This window comes from Ovis canadensis, chromosome 25, assembly GCF_042477335.2.
Source record: "Ovis canadensis isolate MfBH-ARS-UI-01 breed Bighorn chromosome 25, ARS-UI_OviCan_v2, whole genome shotgun sequence".
Taxonomy (NCBI): domain Eukaryota; kingdom Metazoa; phylum Chordata; class Mammalia; order Artiodactyla; family Bovidae; genus Ovis; species Ovis canadensis.
The window spans coordinates 23,783,816-23,805,715 of NC_091269.1; the positions used below are offsets into that span (position 1 = coordinate 23,783,816).

Sequence of the window (21,900 nt, forward strand, 5' to 3'; positions counted from 1 at the left end):
ACTGACAAACAACTAATCTCAAAAATATACAAGCAACTTATGCAGCTCAATTCCAGAAAAATAAATGACCCAATCAAAAAATGGGCCAAAGAACTAAATAGACATTTCTCCAAAGAAGACATACGGATGGCTAACAAACACATGAAAAGATGCTCAACATCACTCATTATTAGAGAAATGCAAATCAAAACCACAATGAGGTACCACTTCACACCAGTCAGAATGGCTGCGGTCCAAAAATCTGCAAGCAATAAATGCTGGAGAGGGTGTGGAGAAAAGGGAACCCTCCTACACTGTTGGTGGGAATGCAAATTAGTACAGCCACTATGGAGAACAGTGTGGAGATTCCTTAAAAAATTGCAAATAGAACTAACTTATGACCCAGCAATCCCACTTCTGGGCATACACACCAAGGAAACCAGAATGGAAAGAGACACATGTACCCCAATGTTCATCGCAGCACTGTTTATAATAGCCAGGACATGGAAACAACCTAGATGTCCATCAGCAGGTGAATGGATAAGAAAGCTGTGGTACATATATACAATGGAGTATTACTCGGCCGTTAAAAAGAATTCATTTGAATCAGTTCTGATGAGATGGATGAAACTGGAGCCGATTATACAGAGTGAAGTAAGCCAGAAAGAAAAACACCAATACAGTATACTAACACATATACATGGAATTTAGGAAGATGGCAATGACGACCCTGTATGCAAGACAGGAAAAAAGACACAGATGTGTATAACGGACTTTTGGACTCAGAGGGAGAGGGAGAGGGAGAGGGTGGGATGATTTGGGAGAATGGGAATTCTAACATGTATACTATCATGTAAGAATTGAAACGCCAGTCTATGTCTGACGCAGGGTGCAGCATGCTTGGGGCTGGTGCATGGGGATGACCCAGAGAGATGTTGTGGGGAGGGAGGTGGGAGGGGGGTTCATGTTTGGGAATGCATGTAAGAATTAAAGATTTTAAAATTTAAAAAATAAAAAACTAAAAAAAACACAAAAACGAAAACAAAACTCAGCAGTGGCCACATTACTGGAAAAGGTCAGTTTTCATTCCAATCCCAAAGAAAGGCAATGCCAAAGAATGCTCAAACTACCACACAATTGCTCTCATCTCACATGCTAGTAAGGTAATGCACAAAATTCTCCAAGCCAGGCTTCACCAATACATGAACTGTGAAGTTCCAGATGTTCAAGCTGGATTTAGAAAAGGCAGAGGAATCAGAGATCAAACTGCCAACATCTACTGGATCATCGAAAAAGCAAGCGAGTTCCAGAAAAACATCTATTTCTGTTTTATTGACTATGCCAAAGCCTTTGACTGTGTTGATCACAATAAACTGTGGAAAATTCTTAAAGAGATGGGCATACCAGACCACCTGACCTGCCTCTTGAGAAACCTGTATGCAGGTGAGGAAGCAACAGTTAGAACTGGCCATGGAACAACAGACTGGTTCCAAATAGGAAAAGGAGTATGTCAAGGCTGTATATTGTCACCCCACTTATTTAACTTATATGCAGAGTACATCATGAGAAACTCTGGGCTGGAAGAAGCACAAGCTGGAATCAAGATTGCTGAGAGAAATATCAATAACCTCAGATATGCAGATGACACCACCCTTATGGCAGAAAGTGAAGAGGAACTAAAGAGCCTCTTCATGAAAGTGAAAGAGGAGAGTGAAAAAGTTGGTTAAAGATCAACATTCAGAAAACTGATGATGGCATCCGGTCCCATCACTTCCTGGCAAATAGATGGGGAAACAGTGGAAACAGTGGCTGACTTTATTTTTCTGGGCTCCAAAATCACTGCAGATGGTGACTGCAGCCATGAAATTAAAAGACACTTACTCCTTCGAAGAAAGTTATGACCAACCTAGACAGCATATTCCAAAGCAGAGACATTACTTTGTCAACAAAGGTCTGTCTAGTCAAGACTATGGTTTTTCCAGTGGTCATGTATGGATGTGAGAGTTGGACTGTGAAGAAAGCTGAGTGCCGAAGAATTGAGGCTTTTGAACTGTGGTGTTGGAGAAGACTTTTGAGAGTCCCCTGGACTGCAAGGAGATCCAGCCAGTCCATTCTAAAGGAGATCAGTTCTGGGTGTTCATTGGAAGGACTGATGTTGAAGCTGAAACTCCAGTACTTTGGCCACCTGATGCGAAGAGCTGACTCATTTGAAAAGACCCTGATGCTGGGAAAGATTGAGGGCAGGAGGAGAAGGGGACAACAGAGGATGAGATCGCTGGATGGCATCACCAACTCTATGGACATGGGTTTGGGTGGACTCCGGGAGTTGGTGATGGACTCCTGGCGTGCTGTGGTTCATGGGGTTGCAAAGAATCAGACATGACTGAGTGACTGAACTGAACTGAACTGAATCTGGGTTTGCATTCAGACTCTACCAACCACTACTCTGTGGTCATGAACAGCTGCCTTCATCTTTCTAAGCCTCAGTTTTGTATGTTCTGTTCATCCTTCCTACTACTCACAGTGAAGAAGTCAGCTCTCCTGCCCATGACAGGGTAAATGCAGTGTCTCTTACCCATCTCTGCCTACCCTTCTCTCTGGGGAGAAGTGGATGGTCCAATTGGTCAGAGCACAAACCTCCTTAGGTCATAGGATTGGGGATCGGAAAACACTGCACCCCTGCCCTCCTCGGCTTTCCTTCTCCATGGGGAGTGCACAGTAGGTTTAGATCCTCAGGTGGGCCCATCTTACCACCCCACCCCGCAGATCTCTGTCTACTAGTAACTGAGGGGCTGGGGTAGAGCCCAGCCCACCATTAAAGCTGGGCAAATGGGCCAGACACGTCAGGACTCAAAGCCTAAATCTGCCAAGAGGGAAGGGGACCCCATCAAACTTCTGGAATCATATCCTCCTTCAACAATTTATAAGTTAAAAAACCTACACCCCAATAGTTTATAATGAAAAACCAACAGAGCCTGGTAGGTTTTATGCTGTTTGGAGGACACAAAGATCAATTCATCAAAGAGAAACAGCGGACACACCCTGTACAGAGTGACACAGCAGGGACATAAAATGAGCCGTTCCCTCCAGGTTTCTTTCCAGGATTAGAGACAGATTAGCATTCCCAGCCGACTTCACTGGGACTTTATGTGATGGGCACAGAGAGAAACACACACACACACACACACACACACACACACACACAACTGGGAAGCGATTTTCTACTTCTTCCTTTACGTGGTTTAAATTCTATATAAGAATATATACATTTATAACTCAAAAGCACAAAGGCTTTCTTCACGTGATTGAGATTATGAGAAGAGGTTTGGCATTCAGAAATCTTGCTTGAAAATAATTAATTTGAATGAGATGGGCATGGTGAGAATGGACAGAGTAAGCACTTTATCGCACGGGAACCAGCAAGAATAAATACTCCAGTGATCAGCTTAACAAGCAGAAGAGAGATACAATGAGAAATTATCAAATTAGGGGCAAATTTTAGTTATAAATGAAACAGGGAGGAAGTGTTAAAGGAAAAATAGTTCAAGAATAAGAATATTGGGAAATAATTCAACTTTGAATATTCTTAATGGTCAATGCAAAATGTTTTCTGGTCAGGGTTTGGAAATGGGTTAGTTATTAAGGAATGAAGTTTAGGATATATAATTGGCTTCCCTAGTAGCTAAAGACAGTAAAACATCTGCCTGCAATGCAGGAGACCTGGGTTCAATCCCTGGGTGAGGAAAAGCCCCTGGAGAAGGGAAATGGCTACCTACTCCAGTGCTCTTGCCTGGAGAATCCCACAGACAGAGGAGCCTGGTGGGCTACAGTCCATGGGGTCGCAAAGAGTCAGCCACAACTCAGCGACCAACACACACACACAGGTATATTATGTATTTTACATGTAGATAGAAAGGTGTTTGTCTTTTGTGAAAGTACATGAAAAATAAGGACAATAAATCTCCAAGATCCCTCCCCAACTCTTTCCTAGCAAATGACTTTGACCCCTACTTCCTAGAGAAAACTGAAGCTATTAGGAATAAATTCCCCCACATCCAAACCCCTCAACTACAAATTTATCTGTATTCACACCTACTTTTTTGCTCCTCCTAAGGGTAACCCCACAGATGCCCTGGACCCCATTATTCCTGACACCTTGATTCCCTCTTTACTAACCAATGGCTCTTTCTCAATGGCCAGTGGCAAGATTCTGGTCTTGGCCAAGTTGAAAACTTGCCTTCACCAGCATCTCCGTCTAGTGGCTTATCACTCTGTCCTTTTTGGCACAGTCAAGCTTTTTGGAAAGGCTGGCAATGTCTGACAATCCCAGATCCTTGTCTCCTGTTTCCTGGTGAAACTTTTGCACTAGGGGTTTGCAGCTACCTTTGCCCAGAACTGCCAACGGCAAGGCCATTTGTGAGCACCCAAAAGATGGATAACTGATGCTTCTCAGTCTATCTTACTGGAGTTAAAATTTTCTGAGATACAAAACATCATTGATTTTTCCTTCCTTCTACAACCCTCACCTTAGCTTCCCTGCCTTGCCGATTCCTGTTGCTGTTGTTTAGTCACGAAGTCGTGTTCCACTCTTTGGCAACCCCATGGACTATGGTGTTCCAGGCTCCTCTGTCCATGGGATTTTCCAGGCAAGAATACTGGAGCTGGTTGCCATTTCCTTCTCTAGGGGATCTTCCCCATCCAAGGATCAAACCCAGGCCTCCTGCACTGGCAGGCAGATTCTTTACACTGAGTCACCCGGGAAGCCCAGCTCCTGCTTGTGCTCAAACTTTTTTACTGTTCCCACTTTCTTTGCAGGCGCCTCTTCTTCTCTCCTTGGTCAATTGCCTTCCTTGGACTTCTTTGCCATTTTTCTCATTTTCTTGGGCTGATCGCCTTCACATCCCTAATGTTAATTACTACTTCCATGCTGATGACGCTCAGATCTGTAATGCAGTCTTCCATCTCTCTTCTGGTGTTTCCTAGCTCTAGATACTCAACTGAATAGCTTCATCTGATGTCCTGAAAACACTCTTCAAATACAACATGAACTCAGTCAACCTCCGCACCCCCACTCCTCCTCATGAACTCTTTATCTTATTTAATGAGACATGCATTTGCTTAGTCATGCAGGCAGTATACTGTGGGGTCACCCTGACTCAGTTGTTCTCAGTCATGGTTGCATGGTGGAATCACTTGAGGACAAGGCGGAAAAATATAGTCCTAGAACGATGATTCTCAAACTTGGACATGCAAATAAACTACTTGTTAAAAGGCACAATCCGATCCAATAGGTCCAGAGTGGAGCCAGACACCCTGCATTTCTAACAAACTGCCAGGGGATGCCGATGCTGCTGGTCTCCACACCCCCCACAGTACTGAGAAACAGGTACCAGCAGCAGCAGCATCCCCAGGAAGCTTGTTAGAAATGCAGATTCTCAGATGCAATCCTGGACCAGCTGAGTCAGAAACCTATGGGCTGGGCCCAGTAATCCACATTTCACAAACCCTGCAAGTGATTCTGATATGTGTTAGGGTTTGAGAATCACAGTTCTATTTCTTCCTCTATACAGGGCTAGACTATGTTGAGTCTATGTGCTTCTTACCTATCTCCTCCTTTCTAGTTTCACTGTTCATATATGCAATCTCTTAGCCTTAAAAAATTGTAACTGTCTATTATCAAAATGAACTCTCTCTTTCCTGACCCCATCATTTGTGTGCACTGGATGCCCTTACCCCTTACCTACATAAGGACCTTTCTCTGTGCAGGACCATTCTCCTATTTATTCTCTCTGTACTGAATCATCCTCATCAAAATATAAACACATTGTAATATCTTTAGTCCTAAAAAAAGACACCCTCCCTTGACCATTTTCCTTCCAGATGCTGGATATTTTCCAGATACCTCCCTATTTCTTTGCACCCCTTTGTAATAATTTCTGGAAAAAAACAATTGACTACACTCACTTTCTCCACAACTTAAGTCCTTCTAGCTTCTGAGTTCACTCCATTCAGAGTCTCATTCCAACCGAGTCATGAAATTGCTTTTTTAAGGACCTCACATTGCTATCCAATGATCAGCCTCAGTCCTCACCTTACTCAACCCCCCAGCAGTATCTGATCCAGTTTATTACCCCATACTTCTAGTAATTCCCTACATGATCTTATCCAGTTCCATGGCCTTAAACATCTATTGTCAATATGTTGTTGACTATTAAAAATATATCTCTATGCATGGGCCTCTTTTCTGGGCTTCAAACCAGTGCATCCAACTATCTTTTAAAGATATTTGAAATGTCTAATAAACATCTTAGCAAAGGTTTTCATTTCATGCTTTCACCTAAACCTACTCCTCCCTACTCCACCTTTCATTCATTCCACAAATGAGACAGACAACTCTATGCCCGATATTTTCTTATCGTGTAATGAGCATCCAAAACAGTGCAAAATCTCTGCCCTGATGGAACTTACATTCTAGTACGGACAATACAAAACAAAATGAATACGTAAACTGCGCAGTATATAATAGGTCCGTCTAGTCAAGGCTATGGTTTTTCCTGTGGTCATGTATGGATGTGAGAGTTGGACTGTGAAGAAAGCTGAGCACCAAAGAATTGATGCTTTTGAACTGTGGTGCTGGAGAAGACTCTTGAGAGTCCCTTAGACTGCAAGGAGATCCAACCAGTCCATTCTGAAGGAGATCAGCCCTGGGATTTCTTTGGAAGGAATGATGCTGAAGCTGAAACTCCAGTACTTTGGCCACCTCATGCGAAGAGTTGACTCATTGGAAAAGACTCTGATGCTGGGAGGGATTGGGGGCAGGAGGAGAAGGGGACAACAGAGGATGAGATGGCTGGATGGCATCACCAACTCGATGGACACGAGTCTGAGTGAACTCCAGGAGTTGGTGATGGACAGGGAGGCCTGGTGTGCTGCGATTCATGGGGTCGCAAAGAGTTGGACACGACTGAGCGACTGAACTGAACTGAACTGAATGAATGAATGAAAGAATTCACAGGGACAACAATGTAAATTAGAGTGGCATGAGAGACACAATTAAGAAGACGACATTTGAGAAGCAAGATGCCATTTGGACAACAGTTCATTAAATGGTACTCCCCCATCACCTAGTCTCTCAGGCCAAAATGCTTTCCTTAGTCTCTTCTAGACTGGACCTTACACCTCCAACCCATAAGCAAATCTTACTGGCTCTGCCTTCAAAATTTATCCCAAATTTAACCATATTTCTCCTCTTGTGCTACCAACACACCAAGTCGTCATCATTTCTCACCTAATTCCTTAAAACTGGACTCCTTGCTTCTTTTAATGTCCCTAGACCCACAACTTATAATCCAATCAGCAACCAGAGGAATTTTTGAGACATTGTTAATACCCTATTCATCTGTCTCCATTGGAGAAGAAAATGGCAACCCACTCCAAGTATTCTTGCTTAGAGAACCCTGTGGACAGAGGAAGCCTGGTGGGCTGCCGTCTATGGGGTCACACAGAGTCAGACACGACTGAAGCGACTTAGCAGCAGCAGCATCTCTCTCCCATGACTTTTCATCCTATTTATGATAAAAATCCGGTGTCAAATCTTATTGAGTTGATCCCCAAAGATTCACACTCCCCTTTTTCATGGAACTGATGCTGGTAAGTGGCTGCCCAGCTGGGGATCCCATTTCCTGGTTATTCCTTGCATATGAGAGGATCATGTGGCTCATTCTTGCCAAAAAAATGAGAGCAGAAGTGTGTCATTTCCAAGTCAACTGGCTAGGCACTAGGTGCATGATCCTCCATGCATCTTCTTCCTTCTATGTGCTGGCACAAGAATGTTAACATTCTAGAGTAACCCTGAAACTATAAGATAAGGCTTCCAAATATTGAAGAAATAGCATACCTAAGTGATCATGAGCCTCCACTATGACAGGGACAATGACTAGGAAAAACCTGTTTATCATATCCCATTGGACTTTGCACGAACAAAACATATGCTTTTATTTTGCTAACCCATCAAGATTTGGAGGTATCTGCCATGATATTTAGCCTCCTCCTATCTCTTGACTCACAGAAAATCCAATGTCCTTACCATGTTTTAGAAGACCCTTATAATCTGGCACTTTGTTACCTTTGTGATCTTATTTCCGACCACTTTCTCCATTATGCATTCTCATCCTTGGTGATCCTCCTTGAATATTACATACGGCAAGTTTGTTCTCTTTCAGAAGTTTTGCATCTGCTGTCCATTCTGCCTAGGACTCTCCTCTTCAGATATTTTTATAACTCACTCACTCATCCTTTTGAAGTCTGCTCAAGAATCGCACCCTTAGTAGGTCCCTTTCTCACCACCATATCTAAAACAGCCTCCTTGGGTCACAATTTCTTTAGTCTCATGAACTTTTCTTTATAAAACGGCTCAATTTGATACTTTGTGTCTTTATTTGTGTGTTATTTGTTTTCTGCTTTCTCCACTACAGGGTAAGCTCCGCAAGGGCAAGGACTTTGTCTTGTTCACTATCATATTCCCCATGTTGACACAGTAATCCTTCAATAATATGCGTTGAGTAAATGAATGGATGATCTCCTGGGCTCCAGTTTCTTTACACACCATCTGTTTCTCTGTCCTGTTGCCATCAAAGAACTCTTTGAAATGTACATTTAGCCACTGTGTATTTCATAGTCTTCATTGTTCTCCACTGTGTCTATCCAGACACCCCAAGTACCTTAATATGGCATATAGGCTTTTCATAATACGCTGCTATGTGACTCTATGGAATCACCTTCTATCAATTTTCCACTTACATCCTATACTGAACTGACTCCCTGGATTATCAATGCTGGATTTTTTAAAAAACCTTTTCATTTATCTCTTTTATAGAAACATGCATAAAACACACACACACAGAGCTGTGTCCCTAGTACTTGGCTTAAGAAACAGCCTCAAAGCACCCCATGCCTGCTTATAGTCACCACCCCACAAGGTAACCACTGCCTAATCCCTGAACAGCATTGTTTATTTTGCCTACTATTCTTATGTGTCTTTTGCTCAGCAGTGTTGTGAGATTCCTCCACATTTTTGAGTGTGACTGTCATTTGTTCATTCTCACTGCCATAGAGTCATCTACTTAATGAACATATAGCTTTTTTCCAAGGTACTGTTCATGAGCATTTGGTTAGTTTCCAGTATCTATTGTGAAGAGTGCTGCTATGAACATTTTTTATATATCTTTTGATAGACACGGGACATTTCTGTGGAGTATGTTTCTAGGCACGGAATCATGAGCTTAAGTGTGCATATAGAAAGCTCCAGGAGGTGCTGCCAACTTTCCAATGGTACTGAGACAATTTATGCACCCGCAAACAATACAAACCTTTCCTTCCACTTGCTCCGCATCCTTGCCAGAACATTTTCTCCTCCTTCATTCTAGCTGCACTGGTGGGCATATAGTGGTATCATGTTATGGTTTTATTATGCATTTTCCTAATGACTAACACAGCTGAGTGTCTTTTCATGTGCTCACTGACCATTTGGATATACACTCTGCTGAAGCAGTTCTTCATGGCTATTGCCTGGTTCTTTTTCCTACTGGATTATATGTCTTTCCTTCATGATTTTAAGAGTTCTGCATACATCTTAAGCATCAGGTTTTACTCACATATATGCAATGGGAAAAATCTTTTCCTGTTTTGTGAGATGCTTTTTAACTCTCCTAATAAGTTATGACCAACCTAGATAGCATATTCAAAAGCAGAGACATTACATTGCCTACAAAGGTCCATCTAGTCAAGGCTATGGTTTTTCCAGTGGTCATGTATGGATGTGAGAGTTGGACTATGAAGAAAGCTGAGCGCTGAAGAATTGATGCTTTTGAACTGTGGTGTTGGAGAAGACTCTTGAGAGTCCCTTGGACTGCAAGGAGATCCAACCAGTCCATTCTGAAGGAAATCAGCCCTGGGTGTTCATTGGAAGGACTGATGCTAAAGCTGAAACTCCAGTACTTTGGCCACCTCATGTGAAGTGTTGACTCATTGGAAAAGACTGTGATGCTGGGAGGGATTGGGGGCAGGAGGAGAAGGGGACGACAGAGGATGAGATGGCTGGATGGCATCACCAATTCGATGGATGTGAGTTTGAGTGAACTCCAGGAGATAGTGATGGACAGGGAGGCCGGGTGTGCTGTGGTTCACGGGGTCACAAAGAGTCGGACACGACTGAGCGACTGAACTGAACTGAACTGAACTGAAGAGTATCTCTTATAAAAGAGAAATACTTAGTTTTAACATGCTCCAAGTTCTCATCTATTTTTCCTTTTAAAGATTTTTGTGTTCTGTTCAAAAGACAAAGGCCATGACCACCTTCTACTTTCCTCTAAAACTATAATTGTTTTAAATTTTACATTTAGATCTGCATGCTATTTAGAACTGGTTATTGTGTATAATACACTATCTTACTAAGACGGTGGTTGAGACTGATATTTTTCCCATATGGATATCTAATGGGTCATCACCATCTATTGAAAATGACTGCTATTTCCTCTTGCACTGCAGTCAAGCATGCTGTTTTATATGTCTTTATATATGTGCTTGGTGCCTTCTTGGAATATCCTTCTGAATTTCCTACTTGAGAAATTTCTCATTTTTTTACAAAATATGTCATCTTGCCATCTGGAGCTTTTCTTGGCCCCCTCCTCAACTCCTCGCCACTCCCAACACAGTCACCACCAGTGGTGGCCAAGGGCAGGGCATTTGAAGTCCATCCCAGTAGAAAGAGGCTTTATCACTAATACTGCTTAGAACTGTCAGCATAATGACAGCAAAACAGAGTCCAACTTTTAACTGGATTTGTTACTATTTTAAAATTCTATATAAACTATGCACCCCACTCTCTGCTTGCACTCTGTATATTACCTTTGGTGTTGAAGCAAGATATGTTATTTCTTGGAGCCATTACTGTACACTGTGAATTTTACAATTATAGTACCTGTCATGCCAGAGTAAATATTCATTTAAATATACTAATCTTCCCATTAGACTGTGAGTTTGTCAAGAGTAGGTGCTATGTCTTAATCAGTTCAGTATTTCAAGCACCTAGCATAATGCCTGGCCTAGAGTTAAGGTTCAATAAATGTTCATTTATCATCTTGTTTTGGTGGTTGGGGGCAACTCTGAATATTTAAAATGAAAAGAGAGTTTTTGTTTTTTTTTAAAAAAGCAGCCTCTTGAAATTGCTTTTTTGATTACAAAAACAAAAAGCTGTCTAACAATAACATATTAAACAATGTTTCCTATTTTAATCTCTCATAAAGTATAATCAATTAGAGCTAGGTTTCCTTCTATACAAAATTATTTTTTCTGATTGCTCAATTTATAAGACATCAGCAATGTCAGATTGAGGCCATCACATTAAATGCAATTCAGCTTGCTTATAAAAATACCTTTACAGAGTCCTATCAACATTTGTCACCAACTCAGAGAAACATGACAACCTTAGCTAGATTTCTGCAAAAATATGTAAATTAAGGGAAATATAAGCCAACCTCATCCTGCAGTGCAGTTAGAAAAATATCTGAATTAAAAGAAGTGTTTCAGTGGCTCATCACCCAAGAGTGACCTGGATGCCACGTGGATGGGGGAGTATGATCCGGATTTTCAAATGCTTGTCACATTTAATTTCAGTAAATGATATATTCCAGTAAGTGGGCATAAAGCTGATTGAGTGTAGGCAGGCAATCCCATTGCAGTGCGCAAGGATTTACTGCAGATAATGATAACAAATATGGGCTTGCCATAGAATTCCAGAAACACACAAAGCAATGAATATCAAATAATATAGAAATCACCAATAAGCTCCACATTCATCATCCATGTCTTTCCAAATATTTGAGAGCAGAAGTACTTATTTAGTAAGATATTAACCCTCTGTGCATATGTGTGAAACTACATCAAAGACAAGACTGTAAGGCATGGAGCTAAGAGAGTCAGGCTGTAAAAGTCTTGGATTGTAAGCACTAGTCTGCTGTCTGCCTTTAGAACAGCAAGCTTGTAGGACTAGCATTCAATATGGCCAAAATAACATATGTGAACAGGTAAGGCCCCGGGTCTTTAATAACTGGGTCTCTACTTGGAAGCAAGATGATAGCTGCAAAACAGGATAAAAAGAACTTCAAGAGGACTAGAAATCAATTCATTCATAAGTTGCAAAAACCTTTACTATTTAATAGCACCCCTAGAGTCAAAAAAAAAAAAAAAAAGACTGGTTGCACTGCATAATTCAGCTCTAGCTTACTACCTGAGGTGCTGCCAGGGAATTGAAAGTGACAACAGCTGACATCTCAATGTGACACAGAAGCTCCACATGCCTCCCCCTGATTAATTCTGAATCTCTAGTTGCAGGGACTGTGAATACACTTCACACTGTCTGCATACACCAGCAAGCGTGGGTATACATACTACATGTAAAGAGGAAAACATTTTAGGTGATGATTCACCCCAAGGCAGGGGGTCCATGGTTGGTATTCAGTATAACATCTAGTCAAAGCGGGAATGGAAAAGGATGTGGAAAGGGAGTTCAAATCAATATCTAGGAAGGACACAGTAGATAGTGAACCCCAGAGGTCACCAATGCCATACTCCTGACTTCAAGCTCTGCTACTACCACACATTGAAACTGAATTGAAGGCAAATCAATTTCATGCTCATTCTTATATATCTCTAGAATCCTTCTACCAAGTTCAGTCAATTATTCCAATGAAATGTTACAATCTCTAGATTGTAGGAAGTGTTTAACAGGTAAATGTACTGGATGTTTCTATTTGGAAGTAGAAGGGAAGCAAATATAAACATGAATAATAATGTAGGAGAAAGGTGAAACACAAGTGCAATCCAGAATTCTGAATTCTGAAAGATTAAGGTTAATCCTTCATTACGAGAGTGGCCATGAAAAACTAATAAGACGAAAAGCTTACAAAGGCAGTAACATGATAAATACGTTCAAGTGCCCAGATTGTCTCAGTATTCAGACAAAGTCAAGTTAAAAAGAAAATCTTTGCAATGATAGTTTATAACTGTCTTTCTGTAATGTTCCGAATACGCAAAGAGACTATAAAAAGATATTTCTTTAACAATATTATTTCTCTTTTCCCTGAAATATTAGGCCCTTGAGAAAAAGAATGCAAACTAACTCTACCACGTACAAATTTACATGTGATTTATCTTGACTGAATGCTTTCCAGGTTGTGTTTTATTTAGATGTTTATGCTACTAAAACTAGAGCTTCTTAATAATTCAAAGTTAATTTAAAAAAATCCTCAGGATGTTTTTATCTTTAGGATAAAAGATAAAAGGAACACAATTTGTTCCAGTTCAAATCTTGAATTATGACTAACAAGCTTCACAAGCATGAGACTTCCTGCTTTGTAGCGACATATTTATAAACATTTCAATAGGGGTGCACCTTGGGTTCAACTCGCCTGGTCCCACCAAGGCATGTAAGGCAGAGAGGCCCTGCAAAATAGATTCACTGCACCCCAGCTGGTTGTGCCACCTTATTATAGCAACTGCTTTTCCTATGAGCATTTCTCACTCTCATCTTTCTTGCTGGGCCAAGTCCTTACTACTAATACGTATACAGGTCAAGGTTTATTCTCTTAAAAAACAGGTTTAACTACCCAAATCAGTAGCAGGAATTGAGTCATCATTCTTAAATGTCAAGCAAATCATACCACCCCACCACTCAGAGCCTAAAATTCTGTTTCAGATAAACCCAAGGTCATTACGACCTTCCCATTCACAGATACACCAATTCAAAGTGAGCCTGTGGCTTTGTCTCCCCCATTTTGAGGGCTAACCCCCTCGTTATCTTTCAGGCTTTAATTAGTTGCACTTTCTCAAAGAAGCCTTTCTTTTCTCCTCAAATCGAAATTAAGATCCCTTTCTAACTCCCTCCTAGCCCCCTATACTTTTCCTTCACTGGACTTTAAACATCTTACAAACATATCCATCTGTGTGATGAATGGTCATCTCTTTAGTACAGCCAGGGGTCCAGGGCTGTCTTTCTTCCTCATATTTGACAGTTAGCACTGCGCTCTGTTCATAGGAGCCACTCAGGAGATTCAGGCAACATCACTGATCATTGACATAAATAACAAAAGCAGACACTTAACAGAAGAAAGTTCGAGAAGCGGGGGTTTCCATGGTGAGGCACTGCCTGCCTTATAGGACTTCAGGATGTCCTCCTGGCCAAAGTGTTCCCCCTTTCTTTTGTCCTGGGATGAGATCATGCTGGCCTTGCTCCCAAGTGCTTCATCAGCAATCACATGGTCCTTGGCATGTGACAGTGTCTATAAATATGTTTGAACTGCTTAATAACTATTATCAGGTTCAATATCATGGTAAACATCTTAGAGAAATACAAGGTGGGAACGTTCAGGAATCACAATAATAAAGCTCATATATTTCAAGGAATACAATTTTTTAGTTGTTTCTTTGGTGATTTTTGAGTTTGGAATCATGTTTGAAAAATTATTTTTCTCTTTCCCTAACTAAGATTATATAACTTGACCTATATTTTTTACAGTGCTATTCTGGTTCTTTTCTGTCTTTAAAACAATTTAAATCTTTAATCCATCTGGATTTTCATTTCATACAAAGTCTAATTCAATTTTTTAAAATGTTTAGCTCATTTCCCCAAAACCATCCCACTGACTTTTTTTTTTCACCAATTCAGTGGGGATTAAAAATATATTCTTCACATCTCCTCAAAGGGATGGAGAAATTCTTGGGAGACTCGGGAAATAATGTACTCTCCCTTCTTGGTAGAAAGGTCCTCTACTAATATTAACCCATAGTATTTAAAACTAAAAATACTAGTCAATCATTTATCAATTTTTCACATAAAGATGGTTAGGTCAAAATGTTCACAAAAAAAGGATTAAGAGAAACTTTCAGATGTTCTCACCATGGGCACGGAAGGAAGACACTTCTCATGAGAACAACCATCTTGCCAAGAGCAAGGATCATGCTCTTTTCCATTTTTGTATCATCAACACCCAGCACAGCACCTAGTACGTAGCAGGTACTTGATGAATGACAAATTCACAAAATCAGAATTCCTCCCCTCAAGTAAAGTGTGATGTATATGTTATTTCAATGACAAGATTATTTTAAAACCCTAATTCTATTTTTCCACGGGCATCTACGTCAATTATAGTATCATCAAGTGCCGCGAGGGTTCTGTGATTTTAGATAAGATCCCAACATCTGCATGGCAGGGAGCCTGAGTCAGCCCCCATCACAGGGGCCTCACCTACTCTAGCTGGGAGCTGGCATTGTTCCTCCTCCTTTCAGGCCTGCCTTCCCATGCACATGCACGCTCAGCCCAGAGAGCTCAAAGCTGCTACAGTGCCATCCTGCGTACATCAAATCCAGCACAGTAAGGCTTACAGGGACTTCCCTGGTGGTCCACTGGTTAAGACTTCACACTTCCATGCCAGGGGCAGGGGTTCGATCCTTGGTCAGGAAACTAAGATCCCAGGTGCCTCACGGCACAGCCAAATAAAAAGACTGCCTAATTTTCAATGTTAGTTTTTTTTTTAATCTTTCCCCAATTACTTTACTTCTGCATTGTTTTAAATTTATCATCAGCAGTCTAAGAGAACCCCAGGGGGCACCTGACAAAAATTCCATGGCTTGCTGGAGAAGGAGTGGGAGTCTGAGATTGGCAGCTGATGGCCGAACTCTGTCCCCAAATCTTTTGTCTCTTAATGCTGCCTGGGGTTGGCCTGTGCTTCTCCAGGACTCCCTCTGCCTCGCTCCCCTGTGACCAAAGAACACTGGATTCCACTTGTCTGTCTTCCTGCTGCTGTGTAAGCCTGGTTTCACTGCCAGCAGCCCCCTCCAGCATGTGCAGACTGACACAGGAAGGTAAGTTCCCCAGTCGACCAGGAGGAGATGGGTCAGAAGATGAGAGCAGAGGAAGCAGAGCCAGGCAAGAAGGGAAAGAAGAGGAGAGGAGGAGAAGGTGCATGAAAATAATAAGAACATTGGCAACACATAAGGCAGGCTGCCAGCTGGCAGGTTAGTTTCTAACACATCAGCCCTAGCTACTTCTTTGGCATTTGTAACACTTTCAGAAGCATCGTAACAAATGAGACTGCTTCTCACGTGGCAGAGTCATCTGAGTCACTTTGACTTGAAGAGGCATTGGAGGGTTTCCTAGGTCTCTATCTCTTGATGCTAGCATCTCTTTATGTAGAGAGACAAAGGGGGTAAGGATACATCCTTCTCTCCAGAACCATGGCATTTCCTCATCACACACATGAAGATGAGACCGTCCCATGGACCCCAGTACAGCCTTTAGGTTGTAAAATCAGACATGCCTTATTCTGTCCTCTAGCACTATATACATTTCAAAAGACGGAAATTCTGTAAGCTAGGTCATTCTAGTAGTACTATCACCTGCCGGCAAAAATTTCACAACGTGTCTATCCAGATCATAAAGGGTCACCAGCTTATAGCACAATGGGTGAAGTGAGGCACAAAACAAGGTGTGAAATGACTGAATGCAGAATCCTGGAGAAGAGAAGGGGCAGGATGTACTTGCTGAGTGCAGTCTGCCTCACAAGGACCTTGCCAAATGCTCTACATGTATGGCCTTGATTCATTTCATCCTCCAATATATCTTGTAGGAACCCATAATTATAGATGAATCACAAAAGGTAAGCCCCACTAATAGGGACAGAGACAGGATCTGAGCCTTGCCTTTTTCAGAGCCTGTTCTCTGGGCCATGACAGTTGCATTCCCTCCTAAACTTTCCAAAAGCTTCCTGCACAGTAACATCTGGTCACAGATAAACGACCAGGAGCCGGGAAGACATCAGACTTTTCGCCAGCAGCAACAGGAGATAGAAAATAATGGGACATTAGCTTAGGATTCCGAAAGAAGTGCTTACCCCCTCACAAGCTACACACTCCAAGCTCTCTGTTAAGTGCAAAGTAGAATGAAAACACTTTGAGATAGATGAAGTCTCAAAACATTTCCCTATCATGTACCCTTTCTCTGAAGCAACCAGAGGATGTGTTTCGTTCAAAGGGAATAAACAAGGACAACTGAAACAGGTTCCAGAGGGAGTCTGGGAAAGGATGGAACTAATACAGTATTTTTCAAGTTCGCCTGTGTGGAAAGTTTAATAGAGAGATATTTTACATAGTTACTGGAAACGCTAGGAGATGCAAAAACAGAACAGAAATTGGAAAGGCTAGGAGATGCAAAAACAGCAATCTAAACAAGAAAGGAAATGCAAGCATGGTACACTACTGAACTAGACACGAACAATTAGACTTTCTATATGACATACATATATATGATCTGGGAAAAAACAGAGTATATGTTCAACAAAAACCATATTAGGAAGAAGGAGTAGGGTACAATGTTCATACATGAGGAAAGAGAAGAGATTGAGATCTTTATTATTCCTAACAGAAAGTCAGACAGGCAAACCTGAAATATCAAGAAAGATAAGAACATGCACATTATTTAGAAGAATTATGGTAAATACCAGAAGAAAAACCTAGAGTAAAAAGTAAGGAGGAATCATACAGGAAAAAGTTGACCAGGGACTGCTGCTTTTCATCACAACTTGTCCTGTTTGGCTTTTAACAGTATGTATGAGTGAAGTGAAAGTCACTCAGTCATGTCTGACTCTTTGAGATCCCATGGATAGTCCATGGAATTCTCCGGGCCAGAATACTGGAGTGGGCAGCCATTCCCTTCTCCAGGGGATCTTTCCAACCCAGGGATTGATAGGGATCAAACCTAGGTCTCCCCAACTGCAGGTAGATTCTTTACCAGCTGAGCCACCAGGGAATCATAAATGAAAAACACATTAGAAAAAGCAGCATCTGTCAGAACCAAGTCTTCCACATGGAGAAACCAGTCTATCTGCAAATCAACAGGCAAGATTTGTTAAAATGCACAGTAAATCTCATTTAAGGATTACAAACTGAGGACTCAATTGTGAATTAGCTTTATAATAGTGAATTTGGTTAAATTACAATGCAAATGAGATTTTTCTATTGATATTTTAATGATTTCTATAATCTTCCATCCATTTATTCTAATGTATCCAAAAGTTACAGCTTAAGCTTTTCCTGCAACCGTATTTTGCAGCGGGATGAGTTTCTATGTATGCATCTTATTATACACACAGACTAGAGTCCTTCACACAAGCCTTTACCTCTGGGGTTTTTCTGTCTGTGGGGAACTCTTCCTTCAGTGAATTTACAAAGCACCAATCAGTCATTCATTCATTCAACCAATATTATTAAATACCTACCATGCTCCAGATCCTAATCCAACATTTAATTTAAAAATCTCATTTATTTCCATTTAATACACAGAACCAACCAGTTAGAACAGCTTAACGAGTGGGCATGCCAGTCGGGCTTCCCAGATAGCTCAGTGGTAAAGAACCCGCCTGCCAATGCAAGAGGTATAAGAGATGCAGGTTTGATCTCTGGGTCAGGAAGATCCCTTGAAGAAGGAAATGGCAACCCACTACAGTATTCTTGCCTGGAAAAATTTCATGGACAGAGGAGCCTGGCGGGCTACAGTTCACAGGTCACAAAGACAAAGAGTCAGACACGACTGAGCACGCATACAACCAATGGACATGAAGTTAACTATAGCCTCCTCACTCAAGGTCTGAGCCTTCTACTGGTTGTTGGTTTTGTTGTTATTTGCTTTTTTGTCTGTTTTTTGGCACACCATCTTCCCAGTGCACTGAGAGCAATATGGGTAGCAGAAATAGCATATGACCAGAGGGAGTGAGATCACCTGTGTTCTGATCATTCACTGGCCACAAACTTGGTGGGGCCTGGGTCAACATCCCTTGACATCTCTGGGTGTCAGTCTCCTCCCAGTAAAGTGGTGGCATAGTATTACATAAACTTCAAGACACACACAACACTCAGGCCTTGTCTCCCATGCCAATTCCAACTGATTGGTAAAGTCTGCCACTGGCCCGTTTTAGGACTGTTCTCTGTTAGCTACGTCTACTGCAGGACCAGGGATCACAGTGGTATCCACAGTACTACCAGCCCTGCTCTGCTTTTCCAAAATATTCTGTGATCATATGAGAAAGAAGATTTGACATAAAGGTATATGATCAGCTTGAATTTCCTATGTGTGTTTTCTAGCTAGTAGAAGGAATAAAGAATGAAATACCTAAGAGGCAGGAAGGCAGCCAGGAGGGGAAAACAAGAAAACAGGCTGTGGATGATATCAAAATGGGTAAAGGGTCTTTAATACATTCATACTAACATATTTTAAGTATTTGGATTTTCCTTCCAACACACAATTTTGAAATGCAATCTGTTTTTCATTACGAGCCTGATTTGTTAAATCTATTACTCTTGGCTAGATTTCAGGTAGATTATAAACAGCTAATGTAGGCAAGTGAGGCATATCCACCAAGCCTCTGTTGGAGCCCACGGTACCAAGGGGAACGTCTTCCGCCTATCGTAAAGGACAGAGGCCCAGAGCTGCCCACCCACTCAGTCCTCCAAGAGGGGACATCAACATACAAACACATTCTCCTTTCTCGCTCTTGAACCTTGTACTGAAAAGATCATTCAGATTTAAAATATCTAAATGATTCTGGAGCCTATTATACAGAGTGAAGTAAGCCAGAAAGAAAAACACCAATATAGTATACTAATGCATATATATGGAATTTAGAAAGATGGTAAAGATTACCCTGTATGCGAGACAGCAAAAGAGACACTGATGTATAGAACAGTCTTTTGGACTCTGTGGGAGAGGGAGAGGGTGGGATGATTTGGGGGACTGTCATGGAAACATGCATAATATCATATAAGAAATGAATCGCCAGTCCAGGTTCGATGCAGGATACAGAATGCTTGGGGCTGGTGCCCTGGGATGGCCCAGGGGGATGGTATGGGGAGGGAGGTGGGAGGGGCGTTCAGGATGGGGAACACGTGTACACCCGTGGCGGATTCATGTTGATGTATGGCAAAACCAATACAATATTGTAAAGTAATTAGCTTCCAATTAAAATAAATTTAAATTTTAAAAAATAAAATAAAATATCTGAACGATTCTAACTTAGGCTGGGTTCCCTTAGATTCAGGGGTAAAAAACAATGACACACACACACAAATTTCAAGTTTTCCACTGCTCACTCTTATCTTTCAGTGTTGAATTCCACACTCTGAACTGCCACAACAAGGGGAGTCTATACCTGATCTGTCTTATTTTTCTCTCTCTTGTCAAGTTCTTTGTCCTCAACCCAAAGGCATTTAAGTTTCTAGGTACAGGCATAGACACGGTGATACAGATAAAGACATGCAGTTTCCCAAGTGAAAGCATCTGACCTCAAATCCCCATCAACTACTTACCGCTGAGGCCGAAGCAACACTCCACTAATGTCAACAAAACCTAGTCTTTCAGTAAGTTAAGGAAACGGAAGGCAGGCGCAACCCTGACACAGCAGAAGCTCTAAAGAAACTCGTCTTTTCTTCAGGTGCTTGACTGACCCACATGCAGGCACTGGTTTGGATGGACCCCTCAGACGGTAAAGAATCTGCTGCAATGAGGGAGACCTGGGATTGATCCCTGGGTCAGGAGGATCCCCTGGAGAAGGGAATGGCAACCCACTCCGGTATTCTTGTCTGGAGAATTCCATGGACAGAGACAGGAGCCTGGGGAGCTACACAGTCCATTGGGTTGCAAAGAGTTGGACACGGCTGAGTGACCAATACCGTTACCTTCTTTCACTTTCCGTCTAGGTGGACTGTAACGTGAACTGACCATTATCAACTGCACCTACTCTGAGCTCATCTTCCTTCAATTTTTATATTACTGATAATAATTTGCATTTATGTAGCACACAAGATTGAACACAGCATTTAAAAACCGTATTATGCAGCTTGATCTTTGGTGAGCCACTGGTGTTGTAAGCGGGAATAACAAATGTCCAAAGGCAAGACAGTCTGAGCTGCCTCCACCGCCTTCTAAACCCTACGCTGGCAGCAGGTCCATTAGCCCATGTCTCTCCTCTAAGCAAAACCCTGTTTTACTGATGTCACTGTTTCAAATTAAGGCAGCTCCTGGGAGCCACTCAGACATGTTCTCTATTCCTGGCAGTATCATAAGTAATTACTTTATTTCTTCTTAAATTAATTCCCCTCTGCCCTTTTAGTTTGGTCACACTGATAGGAACAGAGTGAAGGGACGAAGTGGGTACCTAAATGGTTAATCTCACTAGGGGATTGTAAGTTTAAAAAAATGGGAGACCCTGTAAATTAACAATTACTCAAGATTGCAGGTTTGCTTAACCACAAAACCAAGCAGGCTTGCTTAGCAACAAAACCACACAACAGAATCATGAGACTTGCCCCCAAACAATAAAACAATGGTGGCATGAGGCCCACATCCTGCCCAGGGAGCTCAGAAAGTTAGGACATGCCCTCTGTACACAAAAAGCAATCATTCATGGACCTAGCTTGACCTTGTAAGGACAAGAAAACTCCCCTGCCCAACCTGCAGGAGGAACCGATGAGAAAGCATGGCATCTACTCGAGAATAACAAATATCTTCTACCCTCTCCACTTTTCCTTTGACTTTAAAACTGTAGCCCAGTAAGTTCTAGCCATGGTGTCCTCTCATCTGCTCACCTGTAACCCTCACAAGCATCCTGTTCTAATAAACCACTTCTTACCTCTTTGTCTTTTGCTAAATTCTTTCTGCACTGGAAACATAAGGCCCTGTGGTACCTGAGTTCTTCAGAATCTTCGAAACAACACTAAATCATTTCAGTACTAGTTACTGAAGTTACTGCTGACAAACCTGGCTGAGTCCAGCAAACCTTGTCAGAAAACTATGAGTTTGAGTCAGCAAACCTTGGT

The 21,900-nt window shown here is 41.7% G+C and overlaps 1 protein-coding gene across 1 annotated transcript in view; it reads right to left on the reverse strand.

Moving 5' to 3' along the window:
- PCNX2 (pecanex 2) overlaps window positions 1-21,900 on the reverse strand; it is a 311,645-nt gene that overhangs the window by 146,196 nt on the left and 143,549 nt on the right. The window lies entirely within an intron of this gene.